Source organism: Rattus norvegicus, chromosome 2 (assembly GCF_036323735.1).
Source record: "Rattus norvegicus strain BN/NHsdMcwi chromosome 2, GRCr8, whole genome shotgun sequence".
NCBI lineage: Eukaryota > Metazoa > Chordata > Mammalia > Rodentia > Muridae > Rattus > Rattus norvegicus.
Window position 1 is genome coordinate 146,397,005 of NC_086020.1, and position 13,818 is coordinate 146,410,822.

The 13,818-nt window shown below is 39.6% G+C and overlaps 1 long non-coding RNA gene across 5 annotated transcripts; it reads left to right on the forward strand.

Moving 5' to 3' along the window:
• The first annotated feature begins 2,195 nt into the window (after window positions 1-2,195).
• On the forward strand, window positions 2,196-12,610 carry LOC102551458 (uncharacterized). Of its 5 annotated transcripts, XR_591099.4 has the most exons (6): window positions 2,197-2,413; window positions 4,973-5,080; window positions 8,326-8,508; window positions 9,888-10,047; window positions 11,456-11,609; window positions 11,710-11,772. It is a non-coding gene; the product is annotated as an uncharacterized LOC102551458 (long non-coding RNA). The 5 variants fall into 5 exon arrangements; XR_005500981.2 differs by lacking the exons at window positions 11,456-11,609; window positions 11,710-11,772 and adding an exon at window positions 12,219-12,610; XR_591098.4 differs by lacking the exon at window positions 11,710-11,772 and having other exon boundaries at window positions 2,202-2,413; window positions 11,456-11,668.
• Window positions 12,611-13,818: the final 1,208 nt, after the last annotated feature.

Genomic DNA, 13,818 nt, shown 5'->3' on the forward strand with positions numbered 1-13,818 from the left:
GTTTTTATGTTTATAGTAATCTTTAAAGCACTGAAGCTGGGGAGATATCAAACTTCTAGGATATTTTGTCTACTTCCTGCCAATAACTCTGAGCTATCACTTGCCATGTTATGCCTGGGCCACTCCCACTCCAACCGGTCAACCATCATGGCCATGCACTTATGATCCACTTACCCTACAATGGCTTCCTTTTGCCTCTGTATCCTTATGATTCCTGCCTAAGACCCAAGGCCAGGAGTCCCTGTCCACCCTCTTTCTTCTTCCCAGCCAAGGCTGTAGGTGTCTTTATGAACCAATCAGGGATAACTGGAGTGCAAAGTTTACACAACAAAGCTAGTATATGTGGTAATCTCCTCATCTTCCAGCAACCAGATCTTGGGGTAAGCATTTGCATGCATAGCCGAACCAGACTAACCCTGTACACCAAACAATAGTCATTTGTCATGTAGTGACTAGGCCATTGTGTTAGGAGGCGTCTCTAGCTGAGGCTCAGTCTTTATCCTGCTACATCCCTACCCTGAGGATTTGTCACACTATGTATTGTGTAATGCCATACCTCTCAGAGTTATCTGAATTTCAAAACTCTGAAAGGGGAACACAGATGGCACAAGGCTGTAGAAGGCAGTTAGTTTCTGGTTTTATTATCATGATATCTTAGAACTTACACCAATTCACTTTGAGAAGGTCTGTGTGTGTCAATCTATCTCTGAAACCACACAGTGCATCCCCCCTACTTCTTCATAACACTTGATATTTCTTAAATCAGCCATTTCTCCTTTGATCATTCTTTAGTGTTTTGTTGGTGATAATCAAATCCTAGTGTAGTTAATTTGATAGGTTATTATGTACAAGTTGCATAGTGACAATTATTTTAAAAAAGCAGAAAATGGAATCCTCAGTTATTTCATGAGAAGTCAAGCTCTTTCATTTCAGGGTCAAAGTCCTGGGACTCATTGCAGAATACACAGTCCCGAGAGCAGCAGCATAGACTATCATAACTATGTTATCCTGGCTAAGTACAGTGTTAAGGAATAACTTCAATAATGTTTTCTATTAGCATTTAAGCAAAAAGTGCAATGAAGGACTAGTAATATGATTTAGTGGTTAAGAGCATGTGTTGCTCTTGCAAAGGATATGACTTGGTCCCCAGCATCCCTATCAAGTCTCTTGCAACTGCCTGTAATTCCAGCTACACACACACACACACACACACACACACACACACACACACACACACACACAAACACACACACCCCACACATACACAAAAACATACTTTAAAATAAAATTTTTAAGTAATTTTGGCAATAATATATTTTTAACAATGTCATTATTGAATTTCACAGTGGTATTAACTCTTCAATATCATGGGTCATGAATTTCTCATGCTTCCTGGATATGTCTACTCAGGGCTACTGGACATGTTATTTATATATGCAAAAATAGAAAATAAAAAATGATGGAAAGTGTTTCAACAAAAGTTGAGCAGTTGGCCCATGCCTGTAAGGCCTACAGGAGAAGCTAGACGTAGGAAAAGAGCATGAATTTGAGGCCACTGTGATAAGATTATATGCATAGTTATATGCAAAAGTATATGAGATTGTTTTCTCCATATAATGAAAACAAAGTTAAAAAATTAAATTATTCTAGTTTAGTGGAACAAATATTACAAAAGAACACGATAAAGATTATAATATATATTATATGATATACATATATGTTTCTATGATCTGTGCTTCTAAGAATGAAGTGATGTCATAGACAATGTTATTCAAAGTGAAATACAAATAAATCTGAATTATATGGATGTTTAACAACAGATTTTCCTTCCTTGCAAATGTCTCACTTCAGTTTTAAAATCCATTTGCATTCTGTGAATACGACTGGCAGAGACCATTGTGTCTTAAATAAGAATAAGAAGTTGCCTCAAATCTGAATTAGAATGGGAGGGGGAGGGGTTGGGGGTTGTTGGCATGGAAACCGGAAAGGGACTAACATTTGAAATGTAAATAAGAAATACCCAATTTAATAAAGATGAGGAAAAAAAAACCCTGTAAATTTACCTTGATCTAGACACACACACACACACACACACACACACACACACACACACACACACACAGCACTTGAAAAGTGAAGTTCAGAACTGTTTTGTTAGGTGTTCTCAGTTCCCCAAGGATCAAGGTTCCACAGCTGAACATCACCCTTAACTTCCTTGTTGCTATGGAGACTCACTGGCTCAGATCCGGCCCCATCTCAACTCTCTACTCCAAGCCCAGTTTCAGTTGATTTAGCCTTTGCCCCAGTCCCAGACTAAGTCTCATGTGAGTGCCAGTGCGGGGCCTGTACCCAGCCACGTCTCTCAGACAGGAGTAATGAAGAACCAGGCTCAAGTCTACTCTTAGGCTCAAAGGTGAGACAGCCTTAGCCTCTGCTCAAGGCTGAACCCATAACCCAAGGGCAACACCAGGCCCCAGCTCCTGACTATCTGATCTTAATTTTTTGCCCTATTACCTAGAAATACATTTAAATACTAACTATTTGAAGAAAGAAGCATACTAAAATATCCAACTGTACTAACAGGTACACGCTTAAAGTTTTAGTTTCTGAAGATCCAGCAAAAATAAGGCGAACACTCAGTTTCATACATCTCTGGTTGAAGGTTCTTTGCCAGCCTTATTCTCTGATGTTTACTTACATGTGAAAACTTCATGACTGAACTTCCATGTTTTTGTTCAGTTTCGCAGTGACCATGCATAGGCGGCAGGGGCTATTTTCAAAAGTGCAGCTGACCAGATCTCTGAAAGTGTCCTATTATTAGCTCTGGCCATTCTGAAATTCACCATGTAAAGAAAGTTAACCTCAAATTCCTAGAGATCCCCTGCCTCTATGAGTGTCGTGATTAAAGTTACGCAGCACCACTCCAGCTGGAGACAACTTTCTAAAGATATCTGCTAGTGCAAAAACCTGAGGGGTTAGGGTTAGTTCATCACCTCTGATTTAACACTCTATTTCTAACGCTCTATAGTTGCAGAAACTTTTAATGGAGTACATGGTCAATGAGTAGCTGAAACATTCAGGTTTGTAACTCAATCAGATTTCATAGAAAAGTTGTCTCTTTAGTTCTTAATTCTTTGCAAATCTACCTGGACTCTTCATTTTACCATCCAGGTTGTCAGTTACCGTCAGCATTTCAACTCCAGCAATAATCCCCTTAAAATAATCTTCTCCTTGTGATAAACTCTCTTTCCCTTTTATGTAGAAAACATTAGCATATCTGCACTCATTTTTGCCTATCCTTAAGACTCCATGTTCAGCATCCTCTGGAGGATAACTTTTTTGTAGTTCAAACAGTTGTGGACATCTCAAAGTCTTGGGTGTTGTGATGCTTGGCTTTTGAAATTCCTGGCTCATGAGTTTTTAAATAACATTTTAATTTATTCTTCAAAAATGCCATGCATTTGTATATACTGTGTCCTGATCATATATATCTCCATCCTCCTATCCCAACTCACCCCAGAATCTCCTGATCAACATCATGTCTTATTTATGCATGTATTTGTTTATTTTTAACCCACTAGGTTCATTAAGTGCTGCTAGTACACTTCCTGAGTCCATGGTTGTAAGGCCAGCCACCAGGGCATAGGCAACTTTCAGTGGTAATCTATAGACAGATGAAAGTGGGGGTTGGGGATTTAGCTCAGTGGTAGAGCGCTTGCCTAGCAAGCTCAAGGCCCTGGGTTCGGTCCAAGCTCCAGAAAAAAAAGAAGAAGAAGAAAAGAAGAAGAAGAAAAGAAGAAGAAGAAGAAGAAGAAGAAGAAGAAGAAGAAGAAGAAGAAGAAGAAGAAGAAGAAGAAGAAGAAGAAGAAGAAGAAGAAGAAGAAGAAGAAAATGATCCTCTGAGCTCAAGCAGTCACCAGCATCCAAGCTTACCAGCTAGGGGTGGGGCATGAGTACCTTCTACACTAAAGCTAGCTGTCAAGGAGATAATCACTCAATTAGTTCAAGATTGTTTCTCTGTTTACCCATCATAGAGTATAGAGTCTCTCTCTCTCTCTGTCTGTCTCTGTTTGTCCCTCCCTCCCCCCCTCCCTCCCTTCCTCCCTCTGTCTCTGTCTCTCTCTGTCTCTCTCTGTCTCTCTCTGTCTCTCTCTTTCTCTCTCTCTCCTCTTAGTTTGTATTACTCATGTCTGTTCTGGCAAAGACTAGTGACTGTGGATGATGGGTTCTTCTTTGGAATGTTGCCTGTTTCCTTCTGTTTGTCAGCACGGTGTACTGATCAATCTTCCTTACCTTTGTGTTGAGTGTTCTAAACTACGTGAGTTTGCTGTCTGTCTCCTGTAATGCTTACTCTTGTTATTCAGAAAAATAAAAGCATGTATGGTTTATATTAACAGTGGTCAAACTGAAGTAACAAAAGCCCCCCCCCCCTCAAATAAAAAGCTTTGTGCAAAGCAGTCCAGCAGGAAGCAGGCAAGACACTGCAAGTAGGTGACTGTGCTCCAAGGGAACATGTAAGGACATCGGTTTCTTCCACTTTCATTCAATTCCCTCCCCCCCGTTTCTCTACCACATCAAGTGATTTTTATTTATATCTACAAATACAAATGCTGCTAATTCTAGTGTGAGAGGATGGACAGTGTTATGCATTTACTGTTTCAAAGCCAACAAAGCAAACATAACTCCTGTTCATTTCCATTAACTAAAATTCAGTCTGATAACTAATTCTTGCTTCTAGAATATGATGCAAATTTAGCTTCTAATTTGTAGGTCAGACACAGCATAATGCTATATTTTCTAAAGAAAGAAAAGAAGAATTACTCTAATGGAATAAAATATAATAGCATTATTTGTTGGTATAACAACTTAGAAGCTTTCTTCTGGTCAAGTAAGCAAGAAAAAGTATTTGAGTACAGACCAACCAAGTACTTACAAACCATGTACTTACAAACCTTGACTATGAATATTTCAGGTCAACAGATTCTTCAATAGTAGGTTAGGAGATACTCTGCTCATTGCAAATGTTGAGCATCATTTCCTGCCTTGAACCCCTGAATGTCAGCAACACCTCTCATCCAAGGTAAGACAACCAGAACATGTCTCCAAGCATTTCAAAAGGTAGAGGGATTGGGGGTAGCAAACTGGTCCTAATTGAGAACCACTACTATAGCTATACAATGTTACCTTGGAGATTCTACTCTCTAAATGGGGATGATTCTAGATCCTGTTCTTTAATCCTCATACATTAGAGGTTATATAACATGATGTAATATGTAAGAGAAAAAGAAACATCTTATGCATTACCAACTAGCCAATATCTAGTGCTGCTTAATTAGGACTTTCTATCTTTTCTGTTAAAAATGACTGAGCCAACATCCTAATCTTTATTTTTCCAACACTTTGACCTTAAGGTTCTCTCACAGAACCTCCCAAAGGCTAATCATTTTGTCTATGCATATCTTCACTGGTTTTTATTATTATTGATTAGAAGAAGAAAATGATGTATCTGTCTGGAAATAGGTACATAAACAACTCTAGAAGTTCATGTTTCAGTCCAGATTAGTAGGTTTTGAGTAATATGGACTCCAGTAAAGTATCTTAGACAAAGCAGGAAATTTCTTCATCAAGTCACAGAATTGTCTTCCATTGTATATAATCTGTTAAGATATAAAATAAAACTCTTATGTTATACCAGAGAAATTCCTGTACCTGACTGTGAAAATGTTAACTACAAGTAGAGACTTGCATTTTCCATATTATTTCTTTTACTTCAAAATCTAATAGTATATTATTATTAATTTTGCTTATTCTATTAGCTTAATTGAGGAGGCTAGCAAAGAACTCGTAAAAAACACATTTTTTATCAAGAATCTAGTCTCTTTTGTGTATTTCAATTTGTGAATTTTCTCTTTGAAGTTTATATCTTGGAGAACTAGATTTCAAAATACAGTATACTTGAAATCATTCATCTCATTTCCCTCTCCTTCAATAAAACTTAAAGGCTCCGTAGTCTAATTTCGAGATATTATGTAACCTTGTTTCTTCAGCTGAAATAGGTAGAAATATTTAGTACCTGAAAAGAATGCTTCAACAGGTAACTTTGAAAGGATATTTTTGCAGTAAAATACTAAAAAAAAGGCAATATTGACTTTTATTTTAAAATGTAATAACCAATGGTCATGTTTGCACCAAATAATAAACATACCAAAGAAGTGCAGGCTATTTAATCAAGAAGAAAATAATTAAGGCATTACTCTAGACATTTCATAAAAATGGAACTGAACAATATCAAACCTATGAAGAGAAAGTATTTTTAAAGTATAGCTTCCCTGGCAATTTTGATTGGCAGAGAACACAATGCCAGTTTGACATTGAACTGAGGGGCTGGAGAGATGCTTTAGTGGCTTAGAATACTTAATGTTCTTTCAAGGGACCCAGGTTTGATTCTTAGAACACATATGATGGTCCACATCAACCTGTAATTCCAGTTTCAAGGAATCTGATGCCTTTGGAGGCTGTGAGCCACCATATGGCATCACAGATATGCATAAAAATAAAATAAATAGAAAAATATAGACCACTAAAGAAGCATTCTTGGGGGAGGTGTTTGCCCACTGGATGTTTGAAAGAACATTTAAATATAGAGACCTAAGCTGCTTGTTACCCAGAAATTTGAGATTAATATCTGGCTGAGTGAATCCATTTCAGAAAAAAATAAGTTCAAAAACTATACCAAGGTCAAATTTTTGGTTTTGCATATGTGGATAAGGAAATCTTCAAAAATGTTAGATGCAGAGTGGTTGGAAGAATCTGCTAGAAAACAAATGAGTGTTCCATAGCAGAGAGGCTCACGATGGGTAGACAGAAAACATGTACCTGTGGCCTGTGAAAGCACACTAGCTATGGGACGTCATGTGCCAAAGGCTACACAAGTAAGTGAATTCCATTTATCAGTGGATAGTAGTATGAAGCAACACACACACACACACACACACACACACACACACATATATATATATGTATATATATATATTCAGAAGAATGTGGTTCTCAGAGCATGAATATGAATACATGAACCCCCATGATAGATAGAGCTATCTGAATAACCCACTTCTGACTTATTTTGGCTAGTGGTTTAAAGAGTATAACATGAAAGTCTGAGAATGTTGAACACCATGGGAACTCAGAATCAGGCAACTGCTGAATGTCAACTTCCAATGAAGATGTGCAATGTGTTCTCTAAGAAAGATATAGACTGGAAAGTGATGCAGGGCTGAGCGCAGCCGTACGCCCTTTGCGGATGAAGGTCACAAGGTCTTGCTGCCATAGTAACTATCTTTCAATCATAAAGGACATGTATGTTAGTCCAAATGGATTTTGAAGGATGGAGGGTGGCATCTTGATGTGCTGTGTCTATCTCATGGCTACTGGAGTTCCAAATGCAGGAGGGTGGGGCCATTACCTGCTGACGCCATTCTTTCCTTTGGAGAAATGTTAAAGTTTCTAGTTCAGTTGTGGTTTAGTATCAAAGATTACACTCAGGACCTCACTAATTTTACTCTTGAGAATTTGGTGGTCACTTCCTCTGATGGTAGGTAAATGTGACTGACATCTGTGACAGAGAGATGACACAGGGAAACTCTAACAATGCGTTTTAATCTCTTAATTAGTTATTTCTGGACATGCAGACTCTTGAGAATCACCCGAAATATTACTAGAATTCAGGAATTCTGATTCAAGTAACCTGTTCAATAAAAGTTGCAGTTGACTAAGGTGTTTAGTTAGGATACAGAACCAGTTTTAATCAAAATGTCTTAATTTTCATTGACTAAGAATTACTCAAACCCTGATGTTGGTTTGACATTCTCAAGAGAGACACGATCTAAAAAAAAAAAAAAAAAAAAAAAAAAAAAGCTGAATCAGAACTTGGAATCTGGCATTTGATAGTCTATGATCGAAAAAATTAGCTTTCCATATACAGCCAGAGAGTTTAACAATGTCTACAGCAGATGTACTTAAGATGCATGTGTCCGGGGGGGTGTTTTCAATAGCAAACAGAGACCACACACTTGCACGAATCCTCATAGTTGTCAGATGGCTTGGACAGCACCATGGTTCACAGTGAGTGTGGAGCGTCTCTATTTGTCGCTTGTGTGGACTGGCTGGAAAAGACAAAGTTTCTGTGCTGTGCTGAGGTTAGACTCAGCTCAATGATGCCCTAGGACAAGTGTGGAAGTAAGAGCCCTTTAGGATGATACAGTGGGGTAGGTGGCTTCACAATGCCTGGGTGGCAGATGAATCATTGGTACCTTTACATTTTCACAGGGACTTTTCTCAACAGTGGGTGCATTAAACAGTCCTGAATCTAGGGGAACTAAATGTCAGAGTCTAGAGGAGTTGAGAGGTGCAGAGGACAGTGGTGTGACAGAGGTGAGCTCCAGACTACAGGACACTCCCCTTAGAAGGCTGAAGACTTGACCCCAAGCTCCAAGGAAATCACCATGAGTGGTATGTGGCTTGCAGTCCTGCTGCCTAAGACACAGGCAGAGGCTACAGCTGGCATTACTTGAGAAGACCTCCCCTCTATGCTGAGGACAATCGTATCAGCAGTGTAGGAAGGAAATGTGTCAGAGACAGTGGGAAAACACTCTACAAAGGACACTTACATAAAACGGGACCGGTTCCTGGAAAAGCTTGTTTTCCAAGTAGGTGCTGTCCAGAGATAATACAGTATCGAAACCCTTTAATCAATAAACATCACAGCATGTTTAGAAAGCTAACTAATTTTGGACCACCTTCTGTGAGCTATCACCACCTTTGACCATGATACGTCAGCCTGAACACGCTCTGTCTAAAGGGAGGTAACATGTGTTCAAACATGTGATAAGTTTGCTTGTGATAACATCACAATATAACAGAAAAAAATTGCTACAGTGGCAATGCCTGCCCCTCAGCGGTTGTTTTTTGAAGTAAGAAGAGTTTTAAGGAGGTGTCTCAAGTCTTATAGGCAGGTTAGCCTGGGAAACACTGTGTAGCTAAGGATAGACTTGCTTTGAACTCTTGGTCCTCCTGCCTTCATCCCCTGAAGTTACAGGCTGGTGACACTAGGCCCAGCCTGTCACTAATTCTTAATCTTCATACTGAAGGTATCGTATAACACTCACACTTCACTGGCTAAGTTCAACCACATGGCACACCCCTCTGCCCTTCACGTCTGCCCTGTTACAGGTTGCTCACAGGGGTGTGGCACTGTCAGTTCTACCACAGCAGGACAACGGACTAGGAGTGTCTGTGCTCAGGTCTGTTATCTGTCCGGGGTGTTGCTGGTTGTCAGTAAAGCTGCAGTAAATATTTCGCTTCCAGAGAAGAATGTCCCCAGTTCCCTCCCTGTGTAAGATTTCTGAAGAAGTTGTTTCGGTGTGTTTTTCTGGAAAGTTCCAATCCATTCCCTTTCCTGCCAGCAACTCACATAGCATAGAATAAAAATCTTTGATGGATTAATTTAAATTACAGACTTTACATTAGAATTTAATGTCACAATTCTGTTCAGAATTATTTGAAGTAGACTCAACTCAGGAAATTTCCGGAATTTTAAGAAACGACATTTGACAAATGGCAAATTTCTGCATCCAACATTAACTGTATTGTATAAGTATATCTTATATGTGTGTGTATTATATAGGCACATCCATAAATGTAGGTTTGATAGTTGAACAAAAACGGATTAATGTGAACAAATTAAATTATAAAACTATTTTCACATGATAGGCATTTCAGAATTAATTTCTTGCTGTAACTGTCTCTCAGATCTCTTTTTCTTTTGCTTCTAACTGGCCACTTTTTTCTTTGATTTATGTCCTCTACGCATTATTTTCCCTCCTCTGCAGACCTTTGCTTACTTCGAGGCCTTATCCTGGTACCTGATGTAGTTCAGTAGCCTCTGAATTGAGTTTGCCTTTGTTTGAAGTCATATTTTCACATTTCATCCGATGCTATTTATCTTCCACCAAAAAGTCACACCTAAACTTTCCAGATGCCCAGTCGCAGGTATGCCTTTTTAAGAGACCCCATAGCATCTATAACTACTTCAGCACAACTTGTCTTATCTAAATTACTTTAAAAAATACTTACATTTAATTTGTGTATATGTAAGCATATACTTCCTTTATGTATGTGCGCCAAAAATGTCCCAGGTGCTTGTCTGAGATTGGAGTTACGGATGGTTGCTAGCAGCCACGTGGGTGCTAGAAATTGAACAGGGAATCTGTAAAAGCATAAGTACTCATAACAGCTGAGCCAGGAATCTTGTATCTTACTATTGTCCTGAGTCCCTTGTTTCCACCCAGAAGCTCCCGCGAGGTTGTGGGCTGTCCAGGTAACTCGTCCTCCAGCGAATGCATCAGTTGCTGCACACAGGAAGGGCTCACTGCATTCCCTGGATGAAACACATCTCTCCTACTGATGAGGAGATTGATGTTTTCCTGGAACTGAGATCGCCTAGCCTGCTTCTCATAAAAACATTCAAATCTCAAAGTCTCCAACTCTCAGTAATATTTTTGTTATTATAAATTATGTAGCTGGCCATTGTCTGAGACTCTATTTGTCCCCATTTTATTTGGTGTTTATATCAATTGAGAGCAAAACAACAGAGACCAAGAATTGAAACTTTTAAACCCTTTTGCACACCTAGGAAAGGAAGGGCCAAGCTTGAAGTTCCCATCCAGCTTGTGGGTATCAGAGAACTACTAGGAGATGTAGGACAGTTAGCAGAACTCTTTTTCTGAGAGTCATCTGAGGAAAGACTTATGATGCTGCACTGCACTCAAGCCCAGACAGCCTTCAAGAGGAGGGAGAAGCTGAGCCTCTCTGACTCATACCAGGGAATCAAGTCTAGGAAAGCAAAGGACAAAGCTTGCCCTGGGATTCCATAGATACTTGCAATAACTTAAGTTACAAAATACAAATTGCTTATATGTTCTTTCACTTCATGGTTGCTGGGATTCATCATAAGACCTTATGCAGGCCAGGTATTCATTCCTACTGTCACTTGCCTGCTCTTATGTGTGCCTTATGTGCGGGACCCTAACCAAGGTTCAACAAGAACATGGCTAAAGGGAGGACATACAGTGCCAGCTGGAACCTATAGTGTTGTTGGACAACTGGGGCTGTTATCAGGCCAAGGTATGTAATGTGTGGGTCTTTGTTGAAAATTACAAGGAGAGTGTCTTGTTCAACAATTGCTAAAGATTTCAAGAATGTACAAAAAGCATCTAAATCATCACAAAGAAAGCCTCTGGGATGGGAGGAATTTTATTCCAAGTAAAGAACTTAATGCCGGCACCGTGGGTTTTCAGGACCGTGCCTTGAAACAGAATGGAAATACCTTACGAACATGTATAAACAAATTCTTCTTGCCCACTGTCATGGTTACAGCTAATATTGTTTATTTATTCAGACTTCCCAGGGTGATCACACTCGTGTGCACAGTCTATCATTGTGCAAGCTCACACTCGAGAATGGATGTCAAAAGACGCTTTCATGAACCTAAAAAACAATGAAGTTAAGTTGAACTTGTTGCTTAATTGAGCCATATTCCAGAACCATTTTTTGTAAGTTATCATGCAAACATTATTGATGGAAATAAACAATATAATAATGTGTGAATCCACTTTTTAGATGTCTAAATTGTTTGCAATGTCATTTACAAAGGAGAAAGGTTCCTACGAATCTTGACCAAACTAGGAAACCCTGCCGCACCCTGCACTCTGAAGGCAAGTTACGTGCTTTTGCTGCCCTCTTGTGGTCTTTATTTCTCACTGCAATGTCCCCGACAGCAAAAGTATTTCAAGTCCTCAGCAGGCTATTTGATAATGGGAATTTAGAATAACAGTCTAAATAATTTAGAATAATTAAGAAAATATCCTAACATATTTTTCAACAATAAGCTTATGATTTGTGTTACGGAGCCCCATGTAGTTAATTTAAATATTTCCTCATGTGCGTTGCCAAGAAGATTGCCCAGAGAAACGTGGAGACATTTTTACACCAGAAAATAGACCAAATTTGCAAGAATTGTAATTCGGCTAGTAACTGGGCATGAGGAGGCTTTGCTGGTGAATTAACATCATCTTCTAAATTAAGTACTTCATAAAAGAAATTCTGGAGTAAGCGTTCATCCTTTGTAATGAAGTTCCTCTTGTGCCTCTTCTGCCTCACAGGAGAACATGTGGGGAGATGGACACTCACTGTGCTGCCCTGTAAGCTAAAGCTTTGCCACACTGCACAGCCAGACCACCCCACCGTGTTGCCAGACAGTCCGATATGTTTCTTCTCAATGCTTGCCACAGCCAGAGACTCAGTAGGGTCTGACTCCCTGCCCCGTTCTCTCATCTCAGACCCCTGCTCAGAAGATGCCTGCAGACTCTGCTCTTGGGATAGAGATTCTTCAACATGACCTGGTCTGAACATTACACAGCAGCTAGTTCTCACTGACCTTCTTTGCACAAAGCTAAGGAACACAGAGCTTCCAGATGTTTTCACACAGAAGACAGCTCATGCTGTCATGGGGTACCCAGGTGTGAAAGAATACCTAAAATTGTATATGAAATCATTTTTGTTGTTATTGTTTAATTTTATAGCTCTGGAGGACCCAAGTGCACACATCTGTTGAGGGCCTTTGTTCTTCATTGTCCTATGGAAGAAGGTAAAAAGGCAAGAAATTATGTGTAGCAAGGTCAGGAAGGGGGCCGTTGAACTCCCTTTTGATCAGGACCATACTCTGATAATAACTAATTTGCTCTAATAATAATGTCATTAATTCATTTGAAGGGCAGCTTTCTTGTGTCCTTCTCACCTCTGAAAGGTCCCCCTCCACCATACTTGTGTGATTGGGTACTTTTCAGCACATAAGGTTTAGAGACACATTCAAGCCATAGTACAAGGTGTCTATCTCAAGGCCCCTATTGCCCAAGCACTACCTTAGTCAGACTGTTCTGGAAGTCCTGTTCGCACAGAGCTTTCCCAGTCACTCCCAAAGGTTCTTATTGACTCAGTGGGCCCAGTTGAGTTCTTATCTGTGCATTTCCACAGGCTGATGAATGTGTTGCTGTCAATCCCCCTAGAGCCATGCTTTACAAACCACTACTCTAAACCCTGTCTCCTTCTCATGACTCAGTCAGGCCTGTGTAGAGTGTAATGACACTTTGTTTCCTGTAGGGGTAAACCTTAGAATCATGGCATCTCGACTCTGTGTAGACATGTCATGTTTCCTGTCTATACTGAATTATTATAATATAATGTGATATTGTAGAGGAAGTCAAATGATTGACAGTTGGTAATTTTATAAAACGTGTACCTCAAATAATCTCAATATATTAATGGTGGGCACCTGACACTACTGCATAGGTTAATTCTCCTGTGGTTGTGACAAAGGACCTGGCAAAGAGAAATTTAAAGAGGGGTGTGTGTGGGGTGTGGCAGCTCATAGTTTCAGTCAAGGCACAGAGATAGAGTTGGTAACCTAAGGTATTTGGTCAAAGTACACCAAGAGGTGAGCACAGTTGTGTGCAAGGATTTCTTTCATTTCCCACCACACACACACATACACACATACACACCACATCCACATACACACATACACTACATACACACAAACACACACACACACCACACACATACACCACATACACACACACACGTACACACACATACACCACATACACACACATATACACATACACACACAAACACACATACACACCACACACACACAAACACACATACACACCACACACACACACACCACACACACACATACAC